Source organism: Myxine glutinosa, chromosome 9, assembly GCF_964187855.1.
Source record: "Myxine glutinosa chromosome 9, kmMyxGlut1.1, whole genome shotgun sequence".
In the NCBI taxonomy this organism is placed as follows: Eukaryota; Metazoa; Chordata; class Myxini; order Myxiniformes; family Myxinidae; genus Myxine; species Myxine glutinosa.
Genome location: NC_136269.1, coordinates 141380759 through 141399093, shown reverse-complemented (window position 1 = coordinate 141399093; position 18335 = coordinate 141380759). Strand labels below are relative to the sequence as shown.

Below are 18335 nucleotides of genomic sequence, written 5' to 3'. Positions count from 1 at the left end.
TTAATTGCCAAACGTTTCTGAAATGTTGTAATTCGATCTTTGTATTTTGTATTCCTGTCTGGCTCGAGTTTCCGTTTACCTGGCAGAATGGTCCACAGGTCCACACACTCGGATTTGAGCTATCTCGCCCGGGTTCGAATCCCGACACCCGACCCAGCTACGATCCCTCGTCCCTGTGTTTGGCACGCGGGGCGAGGCATCGCCATCCCTCGGACGGACGTTAAACTGTAGGTTCCGTCGGCCAGTGGCTGCTCTTTGGTGGACGTTGAAGATTCCATGGCGTCTTTCGCGAAGAGTCGGCTAGTTAGCATCAGCCCCTTGACGCAATTTCAATTTCCTGCATTAATTGGCTCCAGTTGAACGTCTGGTCTGGTCAGCCGGTTCATGAAAGACTTGTGCCTGGACATTTTCCCCGGCCGACCCCTTAATAAGGTGGGAATAATTGGGGTCGTTAAATATGTAGTTGTTCTAGTCTTGCAGAAAACTTTTTCCGCTTTGTCTTCATCAGCTGTTTTATTCCACACTCTTGGTTTGAGGGTTAGTTTTCAATCCAAGTGGATATTTGCTTATTTTCTACTCCTTCAATCAACTTGTATTTAAACTTAAAAGTTTGATCTTGTTTTTTTATAAGAGAAAAAAATTCATCTTCTTTAATATTAAGATTGGGAAAAATGGGGAAGGGAATGTACCAACCCTCCCTTACATGTACCCTCCCTTACATCAACCCTCCCACACATCAAGCCTCCCTCACATCAACCCTCCCTTACATCAACCCTCCCTTACATGTACCCTCCCTTACATCAACCCTCCCTTACATGTACCCTCCCTTACATCAACCCTCCCTTACATCAACCCTCCCTTACATCAACCCTCCCTTACATCAACCCTCCCTTACATCAACCCTCCCACACATCAACCCTCCCACACATCAACCCTCCCTTACATCTACCCTCCCTTATATGTACCCTCCCTTACATCAACCCTCCCTTACATCAACCCTCCCTTACATCAACCCTCCCTTACATCAACCCTCCCACACATCAACCCTCCCACACATCAACCCTCCCACACATCAACCCTCCCTTACATCTACCCTCCCTTACATCAACCCTCCCTTACATCAACCCTCCCACACATCAACCCTCCCACACATCAACCCTCCCTTACATCTACCCTCCCTTACATGTACCCTCCCTTACATCAACCCTCCCTTACATCAACCCTCCCTTACATCAACCCTCCCTTACATCAACCCTCCCTTACATCTACCCTCCCTTATATGTACCCTCCCTTACATCAACCCTCCCTTACATCAACCCTCCCTTACATCAACCCTCCCTTACATCAACCCTCCCACACATCAACCCTCCCACACATCAACCCTCCCACACATCAACCCTCCCACACATCTACCCTCCCTTACATCTACCCTCCCTTATATGTACCCTCCCTTACATCAACCCTCCCTTACATCTACCCTCCCTTACAACAACCCTCCCTCACATCAACCCTCCCTTGTATCAACCTCCCTTACCTTTCTTCCCTGTTAGGAAATTGTTTGGTGCTGTGCCCACACACCCCAACCTCGAATCAATCATGCACTTCCCTGTTATTGTTCATCACTTCACTTCAGCAATTTCGGTGCACAAGCAAGTTGTAGGCCACACTTATGAGGCCCATGACTATGGTTCCACAAGCAAGTTGTAGGCCACACTTATGAGGCCCATGACTATGGTTCCACAAGCAAGTTGTAGGCCACACTCGAGGCCCATGACTATGGTTCCACAAGCAGGTTGTAGGCCACTCTTAACATGAGGCCCATGACTATGGTTCCACAAGCAAGTTGTGGGCCACTCTTAACATGAGGCCCTTGACTATGGTTCCACAAGCAAGTTGTGGGCCACTCTTAACATGAGGCCCTTGACTATGATTCCACAAGCAGGTTGTAGGCCACTCAACATGAGGCCCATGACTATGGTTCCACAAGCAGGTTGGAGGCCACTCTTATCATGAGGCCCTTGACTATGGTTCCACAAGCAGGTTGTAGGCCACTCTTAACATGAGGCCCTTGACTATGGTTCCACAAGCAGGTTGGAGGCCACTCTTAACATGAGGCCCTTGACTATGGTTCCACAAGCAGGTTGGAGGCCACTCTTATCATGAGGCCCTTGACTATGGTTCCACAAGCAGGTTGTGGGCCACTCTTATGAGGCCCATGACTATGGTTCCACAAGCAGGTTGGAGGCCACTCTTATCATGAGGCCCATGATTATGGTTCCACAAGCAGGTTGGAGGCCACTCTTAACATGAGGCCCTTGACTATGGTTCCACAAGCAGGTTGGAGGCCACTCTTATCGTGAGGCCCTTGACTATGGTTCCACAAGCAGGTTGTCGGCCACTCTTATCATGAGGCCCATGACTATGGTTCCACAAGCAGGTTGTAGGCCACTCTTATCATGAGGCCCATGACTATGGTTCCACAAGCAAGTTGTAGGCCACTCTTATCATGAGGCCCATGACTATGGTTCCACAAGCAAGTTGTAGGCCACTCTTAACATGAGGCCCTTGACTATGGTTCCACAAGCAGGTTGTAGGCCACTCTTATCATGAGGCCCATGACTATGGTTCCACAAGCAGGTTGGAGGCCACTCTTATCATGAGGCCCTTGACTATGGTTCCACAAGCAGGTTGTAGGCCACTCTTAACATGAGGCCCTTGACTATGGTTCCACAAGCAGGTTGTAGGCCACTCAACATGAGCCCCATGACTTTGGTTCCACAAGCAGGTTGGAGGCCACTCTTAACATGAGGCCCTTGACTATGGTTCCACAAGCAAGTTGTAGGCCACTCTTAACATGAGGCCCTTGACTATGGTTCCACAAGCAGGTTGTAGGCCACTCAACATGAGGCCCATGACTATGGTTCCACAAGCAGGTTGGAGGCCACTCTTATCATGAGGCCCATGACTATGGTTCCACAAGCATGTTGGAGGCCACTCTTATCATGAGGCCCTTGACTATGGTTCCACAAGCAGGTTGTAGGCCACTCTTATCATGAGGCCCATGACTATGGTTCCACAAACAGGTTGGAGGCCACTCTTATCATGAGGCCCTTGACTATGGTTCCACAAGCAGGTTGGAGGCCACTCTTATCATGAGGCCCTTGACTATGGTTCCACAAGCAGGTTGTAGGCCACTCTTATCATGAGGCCCATGACTATGGTTCCACAAGCAGGTTGTAGGCCACTCTTATGAGGCCCATGACTATGGTTCCACAAGCAGGTTGGAGGCCACTCTTATCATGAGGCCCTTGACTATGGTTCCACAAGCAGGTTGTAGGCCACTCTTATCATGAGGCCCATGACTATGGTTCCACAAGCAGGTTGGAGGCCACTCTTATCATGAGGCCCTTGACTATGGTTCCACAAGCAGGTTGTAGGCCACTCTTATCATGAGGCCCATGACTATGGTTCCACAAGCAAGTTGTAGGCCACTCTTAACATGAGGCCCTTGACTATGGTTCCACAAGCAGGTTGTAGGCCACTCTTATCATGAGGCTCTTGACTATGGTTCCACAAGCAGGTTGTCGGCCACTCTTATCATGAGGCTCTTGACTATGGTTCCACAAGCAGGTTGTAGGCCACTCTTATCATGAGGCTCTTGACTATGGTTCCACAAGCAAGTTGTAGGCCACTCTTATCATGAGGCCCTTGACTATGGTTCCACAAGCAGGTTGTAGGCCACTCTTATCATGAGGCTCTTGACTCTGGTTCCACAAGCAAGTTGTAGGCCACTCTTATCATGAGGCCCATGACTATGGTTCCACAAGCAGGTTGTAGGCCACTCTTATCATGAGGCCCATGACTATGGTTCCACAAGCAGGTTGTAGGCCACTCTTATCATGAGGCTCTTGACTATGGTTCCACAAGCAAGTTGTAGGCCACTTATCATGAGGCCCTTGACTATGGTTCCACAAGCAAGTTGTAGGCCACTCTTATCATGAGGCCCATGACTATGGTTCCACAAGCAGGTTGTAGGCCACTCTTATCATGAGGCCCTTGACTATGGTTCCACAAGCAAGTTGTAGGCCACTCTTAACATGAGGCCCATGACTATGGTTCCACAAGCAAGTTGGAGGCCACTCTTAACATGAGGCCCATGACTATGGTTCCACAAGCAAGTTGGAGGCCACTCATCATGAGGCCCATGACTATGGTTCCACAAGCAGGTTGTAGGCCACTCTTATGAGGCCCTTGACTATGGTCCCACAAGCAAGTTGGAGGCCACTCTTATCATGAGGCCCATGACTATGGTTCCTTCAGACCTACTGTTGCTGTAACATCCAGAGTTTGAAGCTTGCAGACACCGAGTTAGTTTAGCCATGAATATTGTTTCTTGATTTTGTGCAGCAATTACTCAACTCTGACACTTCCCGTACTGTACTTTCTGTTAAACCAGTTACACCAGTTGTTCCAAAAGTTTTGCCACCAAAGGTAATCCTTTTTTATCTTGTAAATTTTTCGCAGTACCTGGAATCCCTGGAATGAGAGTACAGTATTTTAAGAATCAGGGAGCAATTTCCACATAAACTAGAACGGTGTTCCGTGGAGTGCATGACCCCGCCAGGCCAAACAGTTCATGTCTGTATCTACTGATAGGCCGGATCTGCTGACCTGAACCAAAATCGAATTGGCTTGTTCTTGTCACTCCCCCCCCCCCCCCCCCCACCCCCAAACCATCCACCAAATTTCATCCCAATCCGTCCACAACTTTTTCAGATATCCTGTTCACAATGAGACACACAGGGGTGAAAAACGTAACCTCCATCTCCCTTTGTATTGGTGGTGGGTGTGAGTTTGTGCCAGACAAAGACATTTGTAGACCTAATTGTGCTCTCAGGTGATTTACATGGACATTACTCTTCGATAGACAAACACGTATGATATATGGGTTTTTCACAAGGAAAACCGGACGTGGGGTGCGGGGGAGGGAGGGGGGGGGTGGGTGGAGGAGCCACTCGGCCCATCAATCCTGTGTCATCTCCCTGTTCCCAACAACACAACACTATCCCGGGACCACCAACTCTTGTTATTTTTACTTGCAAAATTGAAGCTTTTTCAAGTACATATTGGTCGGTTGCGTTTGTGGTTCTGTCTGTTTGTCTGTCACCGGCCTACAGGTCACAATTCTAAACCGATCGTCACGAAACTTCACCAAGCTGTATACGTCGTCCCAATTGAGAAGCCTATTGTTTTTGAGGTCAAAAGGTCAACATAGGCCAAAGGTCACCAACTTTGCCAAATTTCTAAAATCCTCAATTTTCATCCGATTGACTTGAAATTTGAAGAGGACTTGCATATCTGGTCACTGAATTCAACCACCAAGTATATTTGAGGTCAACATCGGCCAAAAGGTCAACATAGGCCAAATTTCTAAAATCCTCAATTTTCATCCGATCGACTTGAAATTTGAAGAGGACTTGCATATCTGGTCACTGAATTCAACCACAAATTATATCTTCGGTGAACATAGGCCAAAAGGTCAACATAGGCCGAATTTCTGAAATCGCCAATTTTCATTTGATTGACTTGAAATTCTAAGAGGATTTACATATATGGTCACTGAATTCAATCACCAACTATTTTTGAGGTCAACATTGGTGAAAAGGGCAACATAGGCCAAATTTCTAAAATCCTCAATTTTCATCTGATTGACTTGAAAATTGAACAGCATTTGCACATTGAGTCACTAAATAGGGAAACTAACTATTTTTGAAGTCAAAAGGTCAAATGTCAACTCAAGGTCAACCTTCCAAAATCATCATTTTTCATCTGAAAAATCATCACTTTTCTTCCTGTTGACCCGAGCTTTGATCAAGATTGTCAATTTTAATCTTGAAGAAATGGAAAATTTGCTGTATCAATGGAATCAATGTGGTTGCTGTATGCTGAACACTCTATGGCAGCTATGTCTCCTCTGATGTGGTCACCAAAACATAACACAATGTTCTGTATGAGTTGACTTACCTGACTAAACGGCCTTGCTGGGGTCGAGTGTTGGCACTCCATGGATGATGATATGCCATCTCGTCCGGTCTCGCACAAAGCAGTGGGCCATGATTTTGTCGATGGTCGTGGCTTTGAAATCAAGTTTGAGTCCATATTCCTCATTCTTTGGCGCCCTTGAGGTTTACACCTTTCGGCTCCAGTTGGGTTAAAGTTGTATGCATGTTGCGATGACATATGAGGCGGCATGCGATGGAAATGTCCATACAACGCAAGTGGGCTCTGGGTGCTTTGCCATACCTGGTGATCATTGATGCACTGGAACACACTCCAGAGACAACTCCAGTTCTAGGCTCCAGAGACAATACACATCGAAGGGGTCCAGTCCATGGAGATTAGCAGCTGTGGTGGTCCACATTTCCGTTCCATTCGGAAGAAAGGAAATGACTAGTGCACGACGCATCTTGATCTTAGTAGACTTTTGAATGTGACGCTTGTTCAATAATAGACCAGACAGATGATTGAGAGCCGCCTCTGCTTTTGTAATGCGAGTCGGCATGTCACAGGAAGAAGGGCCGGCTTGTTAACCGATCTAACACACGTGAACTCGTCAACAAACTGGACCGCATGGCCGAAGATGTTATTATGGGGTGTGTTAGTGTTTTCCAGAGTTTCACTTCTAGTTTCACTTCTTCCAAAGGTATGTCAAGGCCTTGGTTTCGACTTTGGGGACAGTTTCCAAAAATGACAATGTCGTCGAGTGCGTAATCATGATCAGCCAGCGTGTTGTGATTGATCTGTATGGCACGCTGGGATTGTTATAAGATGGCCAATGCCTGTGTTGAATAACTCTGGTGTGAGTACACATCCCTGAGGAACTCCTGATGCCATGATAAACTCGTCGGGAAGTTCATTTCCTACCTGCACACAGCCGTTTGTATCCATGTAAAGCGATCTGATGCGCAATATTGGATCTGAAGCAATTTCAAAAGGGACTGTCGGCAAACTGAGTCAAATGTAGCCTTGAAATCAATAAAGGCAATGCAAGTATATCGATGAAATTCCTTTGCTTTGTCAACCAGGTGTTAAATCGCAAATATCTGCTCAGTCGTACTTCTGCTGAGAGCAAAATCCTGCTTGCTCGGTAAATTGGGAGTTCTCTATAGCACAGGTCGAATTTGAGACAGAACAACTGGTGCAAACAGTTTTCCCAGGAACTGAAAGGTGTGTGATGATTGCTGCATACATGCTTGTCTTCCTTCCCTTTCTAGAATGGAAGAATTATTCCTCTCCTCCAGTCATGGGTATGGAATTTGCTATCAAACCTGTATTGCATTTGAATATGCAGGTGAGGCATTCAACCATAGCAGCTCCACCAGATGTCAGGTGTTCTTCTGTGATGGAACAGGGTCTCAAGTGCTTGACGCTTCTTTAGCTTCCGGAGAGCAGCCTGGACCTCAGAGCTGGTCACAAGGCCCGGGTTGCAGTTACGATCACTCTGGGCTTCGCTGGCAGTGGCATAGAGCATGATGCTGTTCAACAGGTGGGCTGTTTAAGAGATTGTAGACATACTGCTGCCATATGTCCAAACAGTCCTCTGTGTTTGTCAGTTATGCTATATTGTCGGCCTTACTCACATTGGACTGATCCTTAGTGTGAATAAAGCAGGAACTGAGTTATTTATAGATTGTGTGGGTCATGTGGAGCAACTGCAGCTTCTATGATGTCAGCTTTTTCCAGTAGTTGGTGAATATATCTTTATGGAGTGCCTGGTCTCATATTTTGTCACCCTTATGGTTTCAGATTGTTACCTAGGAGACATGCTGAATGGAGAAGGTGGATCAGACTCGGCAACGGTTGATAGAGTGAGATGTGCATGGAAGAAGTTTCGGGAACTGAGTGGCATGCTGACGAGGAGGGGAGTGTCGTTGAAGGGAAAGGTGTGTGCTGCATGTGTGAGAAGTGTTATGATTTATGGGAGCAAGACATGGGTATTGGGTAATGAACGTAGAGCAGCAACGAAGGCTGGAAAGCGTGGAAATGCGAATGGTTCGGTGGATGTGCGGAGTATCGTTGAGAGAGAGGAAGACAAATAATGAATTGCAAAAGATGATGGGAATAGAGCCTGTGATTGATGCTGTGAAGAGGAACAGGTTGAGATGGTTTGGTCATGTGTTGAGGAAGGATGAAAGTGACTGGTTGAGAAGAGTGATGGAAATGAATGTAGAAGGAAGTAGAGGACGGGGAAGACCGAGAAAGACTTGGCTAAAGATGGTCGAAGAAGAAATGCGGGCAAGGGGGTTAACAAGGGGAGATTCAGAAAATAGGGCAAAATGGAGAAGATTGTCATGGGGACTGCAAGGCTGACCCCCACTCTTACAGGGAAAATGGGCTTAAAATGCCTGTTGTTGTTGTTGTTGTTGTTTTGTTATGGTTTCAGATATATCTGCCGGTTTCAGATCGATCACTCTTTAATCATGCTGACCTTCTGGCTTCAGTTTTGTTTAGAGTAGTCTCAGAGATCCAAGGTTTCTTGCACAGCAATAATTTTTGAAAGTTTTCCTTTATTTTTTTTGCAAAAGCATGTATGAACTCAGATTAGAAGTTAGTCCAAGGTATCTCAGGATCCTCAGAATGGCTGAGTACTGTGAACACTGAAGTTGTGGTCGTCAGGGGACCCATCAGTGAAGTTGTATCAATGCACTGTCTGCTTAGTCCCTCTAGACTTCTAGAGGGTCTTGCTTTAAGTCGAAGACAGAGGGAGAAAGACAAGAGGTGATGGTCTGATGAGACGATTTCAGCACTTCTGTATAACTGGCAGGATTGTATGCTAGATAAGCAATGGCGCAGCATCAGAACATGGTCCATTGTTGGTGACTGGCTTTGGAGGCCAGCTTGGAAATGTGGTTTTCCCAAGAAAGATCATGGCAGATAGTGAGACCCAAAAGCTTGAGTGACAGAACTTCTTCAAGAGGATTGTTCAGAAAGTAGATGGGAGGGTTGTCCAGACGGTCTTTTCGGAGACAAAGTGAGAGTGTGAGATTTGTCAGGATTGAAAGACGTGTTCCACTTGTTTCACCAGTTTGTGATTTCGTCCAGGTCTGCAGAGAGTGAAGAGGCTGCTGCCTGCCGATCTGAGGGTTGAGATATGGACCGGCAGAGAGTAGAGTCATCAGCAAAGAGATAGAGAGGATTTTCCAGAGCTGGAGAGATCATTGATGAAGACCAGAAAAAGCACAGTGCCCAGAACACTGCCTTGGGGAACTCCAGCCTGAACAGGAAGGGGAGATGAGAGAATTCCATTAAGAGCCACACGTTGACTACGATAAGTTACATGTGTTAATCCTGACGTGTGACTGTTCCATGTGGTATGCACTTCTTTGAGGCACCGATGCGAGTGTACCAGTTACCCAGAGGGTATCCCGGTAGAAAATGGTTTCGGACAATAATATGTCCTGTCTGTTATTTCATAGGTGAAACCAACGCATGACATGAGACAGAAGGAAATTTATTAAGTGATATGTATTAATCCATACTGTCTGCCTTTATAATCCTTATTAATATTGATTTAAAAAACACTCAATGATGAGAAAGCCCCAAATTATAAAGTACACATTTCACACACAGATAAAGCTGAGCGACGTTGAATTCAGAAACTGCCCGCCTTTTGAAAACCATAACAATTTGTACCCGTAGCTGAAGAGTGAGGAGGAAGGAGTGGATAAACAGGCAGTTTGCTGTCCCGATGTGACCAGAGAGGAGATGCCTGCTTGGATTGCGTCTCCAAGATGCTAGCGAGGCAGCATTTGTCGAGTACCACCAGTAGATAAGATCGACCTGCCTCCTCGGGGATGCAGCTCCTTCTTTCACAGGACTTGGAGTGTGGAACCAGTCTCGGTTCATCGGCAGCACTCGCAATTTCCCTCTTTACTGGGTGAGCTGTTTTTATAATGCATCCTCCATAGTCCATCAGGTACGCCCCCAAAATTGAGCCACCGGTACCACTCGGGGTGGCCAAGGTTAATGGGTACCATGTGAAAACTCTGCTATTCAGGAACACATTTCTGCCTGGTAGCAGTCTGTAAGTAGTAGCTTTCACCCTGAAATATGATGTTGAAAAGGCCCCCTATTGGTTCGATTTCTAGCAATATGTATATGTTGTACAGACACTCGGCTTCAGAAGATCACATGTAAGCTCTTGCAAACAGGTCATTTTGCATTTACAGCCACCTTGCATTACACTTTAATCATCATCATCGTCATCAAAATGAAAATAACTTGACTTTTCATCAAAATAAATGAATTAATTTCATCAAAATAAACGAACATAATCATGGAAATCATTGGCATCATCAATTGCAGAAGAATAATTAATAAAGATCTTCAAGTTCATCAACATCATCAGCATCATCCTGCACAACCGTGTCCTCTCCCTCCTCAGACAGCTGGTTGTCACATGTCTTTAGTTTGCAGGGCTCGGAGCACCTGAGATTATTCATCAAGCAGGTGCACCCAGGCCGTCGGCATGACCTGGAACAGTCACAAGAAAGGAGTTATATTACAGCTTCTGGAGCTGGTGAACTGTCTAACCAGTCAACTTTGTAGAGAGACGATGCTTTGTAGAGAGACGATCCTAGCACAGATGCGATTTTTTCTATGTCCATGTAATGTGACTTTGCCTGGGATCCATATTTCAGATACAGTGTTGCACTGATGTCTTCCGTAAAGGCCAGTATTAGCAGAAACACATCAGTGTCATCAGCTACGAGTGCAATAGACCGGAAGCCTTGAACTGCTGCATGTGCCGCATGTAAAATGAGTCGCGTATCTACCTCTTGTGAAGAGCAGAGCTCTGGGACCAGAACACTTCCTTTGTGTGTGATTTTGAAGCGGTTCTCTCCAGAGGTTATATAGAGAACCTTTCCTCTTAGTTGTTCTGTGTATTTTGGCTGCTTCCACACTTGTACAAGAAATTAAATGAGACTGGTTTTGTTTGGAGTTGCTGAGAGAAATTTCTTCCACTGGACTACTGTCTGTTTTGCTGTGATGTTCTTCAACTGTATAGATCCAGTGTTTGATTGTCTGCCTTCTATTTCCACTTCTTTGATGGAATTATCTCTGTACATGTCAAAGACAATATCAATACGAGAGGACTGAGAAGCTTCGTTCACAGCCTTTGAGAGTATGAGAGAGGCGATTTCACCAAACGTCTTGTACTCACTTTTTGTCTTGTGCACAAGTGCCATTCCATCAACTAGCAACGGTACCCGCCCTATGGGCGGGGCTCCAATTGTGAGGCCCAAATGAAAAGGAAAAATATCAGAAATTGAAGGTTTATTTTATTTTAAACGATTCATATAAACATCCGTTAAACCATATCACACGCAAATCATCAAAATCTAAACAGTATCTTTAGAATTTCAATAAAAGCCACATCACCGTTCATATCGGTAAATATTATTCCATCGTGTTTCAAATCGTGATCGATACACTATGATCGTGATGATCGTGATCGTGAATCGTGATCGATAATAGTGTTCACAATCGCTATGTCGTATGTACTCCCGATATGTGTACCAAATTCCCGATAGGTGTAACTACCAAATCAACAGTTAAAAGGATTTTGAGCCGATAGCTGTTACAGCCTTGGCAAGATCGATGGAGACAGCGATCTGTTAGCTTATTCACCGCCCAAATAGCTATGTGGAATTCTCTCATGTAGAGATTAAACGTTATGGCTGTTACGGCCTTTGCAAGATCGATAGAGACAGCGATCTGTCAGCGTATTCACCGCCCAAATAGCTATGTGGAATTCTCTCATGTAGAGATTAAACGTTACGGCCTTGGCAAGATCGATGGAGACAGCGTTTATTATACTTTTAATGAAGGACACTGTCTCAAGCCCCAGTCCCCATCACGGATGGGGCTCAGCGGTTTACCCGAGCCTGACGGCGAAGGGGCAAGGTACACGCTGGCCCGTCCAGTGTAGCGCGTATGCGGCCCCAGACATCGAATGGCATTAAACGTTCATAAAACATTAAACGTTCATTAAAGGATTACGAAACGAAAAACATATGAAATTACGTTCACACCGTCACGTCAAACACTGCCGTGAACACATACATCGTCACAATGGACGTTATGCGAACGTGAATGTTATGCGGGAGTCCAAACCTGAGAATACTGGAGACCAAAGCTGAAATTGGGAAAACTAAATAGCCTATTTTACTCCTGGAGATCCCAGGATTACCCACACAAAATATTGTTTCGATAGATTGAGCCATTTTTGCGGTACCTTCGAACATACGGACAGACATTTGGTGAATTATAGTAAGATGAGACACGCCGACTTTGGTTGTATGAATTCCACGGGTGAGATGTTTTTCTTGAGTTCCTTGGCGAGAGCTGATTTGTTGGTTTTCCTTGGTATGTCATCTGCAGTGGCTAGGGACCTTGGAGATGAACCCAAGGGATGCTTCAGAACCTCTCACATGTCAAGCTGTCTTGCCTGTGCCTTCACTAGCTCTTAGGAGGGAATTTCAGGATTCCAGATCCCTTGGTGAAGTGAGACCAGAATGTGGATCCTCACCATTCTTGTGAATAATGCAAATCGTTTCTGTGCTGTCCATTTTTGAATTGACCTAAAATAAATAAAATGGCATTAGAAATAATCACAGCAATTTCTGAAGTGTCAAGAAACAATAAGGAAGTCAGTAATCCTGCAAGGAAAATACTAAAATACTCATATATATATATATATATATGTATATATATATATATATATATGTATATATATATATATATATATATATATATATATATATATATATATATACTGGTGAGAAATGTACATTTTATTACCTCCGCCACCAAAGGTGGATGGAAGTTAAGTTTTCACCCCTGTCTGTCCGTTTGTCTGTCCGTTTGTCTGTCCGTTTGTCCGTGAACAAAATATCTCAAAAAGTTGTGGACGGATTCGGACGAAATTTAGCAGAGATGTAGTGTATGTGACAATGACGAAATTATTAGATTTTGGTAAAGATCTGGATTCGGATCCGGCTACTAAAATCTTTTAAGTGATTCTTCACCATTGGGGGGATAGGGCCAAAAACGATACATAGCAGGATATCTCAAAAAGTTGTGGACGGATTTGGACGAAACTTGGTGGACTGGTTGGGTGTCTGACAAGGACAAAGAGATTCGATTTTGGTGAAGAACTGAATATGGATTCGCATATGAGAATTATTGAAATTATTCTTCACCATTGAGTGATATGGCCAACCAGGCAGAGGTATTCTCTCTACTGAGTGCCGTTCTAGTTTTTAGTGTTGTAGAAATAAAATAAAAAATAGCATTTGGAGGTACCAGCAGGCTGAAAGCTTTCATTTGGTACCTTATTTATATGTATATTTATATTCAGTCATCACATATATGACCAGAATCTTTGGAGTGTAAATGACTTACGAGGACGTCACTTCCACAGCCTGGACGTTTGTACTAGACATTGAACTGATGGAGGTTTCTTTGAACAACAAATTTTGAAATGAAAGCGACTCATTTGAAACTGCTACCAGGTATAAATGGTATCCTGACACACAGAGCTATCAAATTATACCAATGAACCTTGTACCTTGTCCACCCAGTTGGTACCGATAGACCCCTCCACCTGACGGACTACCATGGGATGTGCAGCCACAGCCGATCCATGTGACAGTTCGCATGGTGCCACCCTCACTCCTGAAGCTGCAATGCAAGTTGTCCGTTATTTATGATCCTAGCTCGAAGGCCAGTCTGGGATCTGGCGAGCTCGAAGGCCAGCCTGGGATCTGGCGAGCCCGAAGGCCAGCCTGGGATCTGGCGAGCCCGAAGGCCAGCCTGGGATCTGGCGAGCCCGAAGGCCAGCCTGGGATCTGGCGAGCCCGAAGGCCAGCCTGGGATCTGGCGAGCCCGAAGGCCAGCCTGGGATCTGGCGAGCCCGAAGGCCAGCCTGGGATCTGGCGAGCCCGATGGCCAGCCTGGGATCTGGCGAGCCCGAAGGCCAGCCTGGGATCTGGCGAGCCCGAAGGCCAGCCTGGGATCTGGCGAGCCCGAAGGCCAGCCTGGGATCTGGCGGGCCCGAAGGCCAGCCTGGGATCTGGCGGGCCCGAAGGCCAGCCTGGGATCTGGCGGGCCCGAAGGCCAGCCTGGGATCTGGCGGGCCCGAAGGCCAGCCTGGGATCTGGCGGGCCCGAAGGCCAGCCTGGGATCTGGCGGGCCCGAAGGCCAGCCTGGGATCTGGCGGGCCCGAAGGCCAGCCTGGGATCTGGCGGGCCCGAAGGCCAGCCTGGGATCTGGCGGGCCCGAAGGCCAGCCTGGGATCTGGCGGGCCCGAAGGCCAGCCTGGGATCTGGCGGGCCCGAAGGCCAGCCTGGGATCTGGCGGGCCCGAAGGCCAGCCTGGGATCTGGCGGGCCCGAAGGCCAGCCTGGGATCTGGCGGGCCCGAAGGCCAGCCTGGGATCTGGCGGGCCCGAAGGCCAGCCTGGGATCTGGCGGGCCCGAAGGCCAGCCTGGGATCTGGCGGGCCCGAAGGCCAGCCTGGGATCTGGCGGGCCCGAAGGCCAGCCTGGGATCTGGCGGGCCCGAAGGCCAGCCTGGGATCTGGCGGGCCCGAAGGCCAGCCTGGGATGTGGCGGGCCCGAAGGCCAGCCTGGGATGTGGCGGGCCCGAAGGCCAGCCTGGGATGTGGCGGGCCCGAAGGCCAGCCTGGGATGTGGCGGGCCCGAAGGCCAGCCTGGGATCTGGCGAGCCCGAAGGCCAGCCTGGGATCTGGCGAGCCCGAAGGCCAGCCTGGGATCTGGCGAGCCCGAAGGCCAGCCTGGGATGTGGCGAGCCCGAAGGCCAGCCTGGGATCTGGCGAGCCCGAAGGCCAGCCTGGGATCTGGCGAGCCCGAAGGCCAGCCTGGGATCTGGCGAGCCCGAAGGCCAGCCTGGGATCTGGCGAGCCCGAAGGCCAGCCTGGGATCTGGCGAGCCCGAAGGCCAGCCTGGGATCTGGCGAGCCCGAAGGCCAGCCTGGGATCTGGCGAGCCCGAAGGCCAGCCTGGGATCTGGCGAGCCCGAAGGCCAGCCTGGGATCTGGCGAGCCCGAAGGCCAGCCTGGGATCTGGCGAGCCCGAAGGCCAGCCTGGGATCTGGCGAGCCCGAAGGCCAGCCTGGGATCTGGCGAGCCCGAAGGCCAGCCTGGGATCTGGCGAGCCCGAAGGCCAGCCTGGGATCTGGCGAGCCCGAAGGCCAGCCTGGGATCTGGCGAGCCCGAAGGCCAGCCTGGGATCTGGCGAGCCCGAAGGCCAGCCTGGGATCTGGCGAGCCCGAAGGCCAGCCTGGGATCTGGCGAGCCCGAAGGCCAGCCTGGCATCTGGCGAGCCCGAAGGCCAGCCTGGGATCTGGCGAGCCCGAAGGCCAGCCTGGGATCTGGCGAGCCCGAAGGCCAGCCTGGGATCTGGCGAGCCCGAAGGCCAGCCTGGGATCTGGCGAGCCCGAAGGCCAGCCTGGGATCTGGCGAGCCCGAAGGCCAGCCTGGGATCTGGCGAGCCCGAAGGCCAGCCTGGGATCTGGCGAGCCCGAAGGCCAGCCTGGGATCTGGCGAGCCCGAAGGCCAGCCTGGGATCTGGCGAGCCCGAAGGCCAGCCTGGGATCTGGCGAGCCCGAAGGCCAGCCTGGGATGTGGCGAGCCCGAAGGCCAGCCTGGGATGTGGCGAGCCCGAAGGCCAGCCTGGGATCTGGCGAGCCCGAAGGCCAGCCTGGGATCTGGCGAGCCCGAAGGCCAGCCTGGGATCTGGCGAGCCCGAAGGCCAGCCTGGGATCTGGCGAGCCCGAAGGCCAGCCTGGGATCTGGCGAGCCCGAAGGCCAGCCTGGGATATGGCAAGCCCGAAGGCCAGCCTGGGATCTGGCGAGCCCGAAGGCCAGCCTGGGATCTGGCGAGCCCGAAGGCCAGCCTGGGATCTGGCGAGCCCGAAGGCCAGCCTGGGATCTGGCGAGCCCGAAGGCCAGCCTGGGATCTGGCGAGCCCGAAGGCCAGCCTGGGATCTGGCGAGCCCGAAGGCCAGCCTGGGATCTGGCGAGCCCGAAGGCCAGCCTGGGATCTGGCGAGCCCGAAGGCCAGCCTGGGATCTGGCGAGCCCGAAGGCCAGCCTGGGATCTGGCGAGCCCGAAGGCCAGCCTGGGATCTGGCGAGCCCGAAGGCCAGCCTGGGATCTGGCGAGCCCGAAGGCCAGCCTGGGATCTGGCGAGCCCGAAGGCCAGCCTGGGATCTGGCGAGCCCGAAGGCCAGCCTGGGATCTGGCGAGCCCGAAGGCCAGCCTGGGATCTGGCGAGCCCGAAGGCCAGCCTGGGATCTGGCGAGCCCGGCATCAAGCCATTCGGATAAAGCCATTCGGATACAGCCATTCGGATAAAGCCATTCGGATACAGCCATTCGGATAAAGCCATTCGGATAAAGCCATTCGGATAAAGCCATTCGGATAAAGCCATTCGGATAAAGCCATTCGGATAAAGCCATTCGGATAAAGCCATTCGGATAAAGCCATTCGGATAAAGCCATTCGGATAAAGCCATTCGGATAAAGCCATTCGGATAAAGCCATTCGGATAAAGCCATTAGGGTAAAACCATTCGGATATAGACATATGTATACAGACATTCGGATTCAGACATTCGGATTCAGACATTCGGATGCAGACATTCGGATGCAGACATTCGGATGCAGGCATTCGGATGCAGGCATTCGGATGCAGGCATTCGGATGCAGGCATTCGGATGCAGGCATTCGGATGCAGGGATTCGGATGCAGACATTCGGATACGGCCTCAATACGGCTTTGCTCAAATGAGTTTATCAAGCCACTTGGACATTTTCAGCCCCCACCTACCTTCTCTTATCAACAGCCCTGCAATTCCTATATCATTACACACACAGCTGCAGTTAGCTGGTCATTGTGACATTTAAACAAGCCAACACGAATTGCTTACCACGTACAATTGACTGAACCTGCACCACACTATTTACCTTCACGACATTTCCAATCAACTTTTAATCTGTAACACGTCACGAAATTCCTGAACAGCTCTTTTCCATGTCACTAAATTGCTGTACAGCTCTTTTCCATGTCACTAAATTGCTGTACAGCTCTTTTCCATGTCACTAAATTCCTGTACAGCTCTTTTCCATGTCATGAAATTCCTGTGCAGCTCTTTTTCCATATCACTAAATTCCTGTGCAGCTCTTTTCCATATCACTAAATTCCTGTGCAGCTCTTTTCCATGTCATGAAATTCCTGTGCAGCTCTTTTTCCATGTCACTAAATTGCTGTGCAGCTCTTTTCCATGTCACTAAATTCCTGTGCAGCTCTTTTCCATGTCATGAAATTCCTGTGCAGCTCTTTTTCCATGTCACTAAATTGCTGTGCAGCTCTTTTCCATGTCACTAAATTGCTGTGCAGCTCTTTTTCCATATCACTAAATTCCTGTGCAGCTCTTTTCCATATCACTAAATTCCTGTGCAGCTCTTTTCCATGTCATGAAATTCCTGTGCAGCTCTTTTTCCATGTCACTAAATTGCTGTGCAGCTCTTTTCCATGTCACTAAATTCCTGTGCAGCTCTTTTCCATATCACTAAATTCCTGTGCAGCTCTTTTCCATGTCATGAAATTCCTGTGCAGCTCTTTTCCATGTCATGAAATTCCTGTGCAGCTCTTTTTCCATGTCACTAAATTGCTGTGCAGCTCTTTTCCATGTCACTAAATTCCTGTGCAGCTCTTTTCCATGTCACTAAATTCCTGTGCAGCTCTTTTCCATGTCATGAAATTCCTGTGCAGCTCTTTTTCCATGTCACTAAATTGCTGTGCAGCTCTTTTCCATGTCACTAAATTCCTGTGCAGCTCTTTTTCCATGTCACTAAATTGCTGTGCAGCTCTTTTCCATGTCACTAAATTGCTGTGCAGCTCTTTTCCATGTCATGAAATTCCTGTCACATGCTCCACAACCTCCTCTTGCATCATGTATGTTTGAACCTCAGGTTGGAGCATCATTGAGCTAGGGGTTCATAACAGGTCAACCTTTATTTGTTTTTTGAGTAGTTTTTGTTCCATATGTTAAGTGAGTAAACCACACCAACTAATCATTTGTAATTCGTCTCCAATACGGTAATCCCCCGCACATCCCCTTCCCTTCGCTCCCAGAGGGAACTTCCACGGTTGGGATTTCACTGCGCTTTTCACTCCATCTCCGGGTTGGCTCTGTTTGCTCCTTCAGTTGCCCAATATGTCTGGAGAGAGACCTTCAAGTGAGGAAGTGGTG

At 48.7% G+C, this 18335-nt stretch overlaps 1 protein-coding gene across 6 annotated transcripts in view; it reads left to right on the top strand.

Annotated features, from left to right (window-relative positions):
• The window catches only part of LOC137434835 (lysophosphatidylcholine acyltransferase 1), a 112770-nt gene that overhangs the window by 7836 nt on the left and 86599 nt on the right, over positions 1-18335 (top strand). Inside the window, exon 2 of one of the 6 annotated variants that reach the window (XM_078785021.1) lies at positions 9700-9937. The exons of 4 other annotated variants lie outside the window; for them this stretch is intronic. The gene's annotated coding sequence lies outside the window, so the exon portion shown is untranslated. Of the gene's footprint in view, positions 1-9699; positions 9938-18335 lie in introns of those variants that run through there. One more of the 6 variants, XM_078785020.1, reaches the window with a different exon arrangement.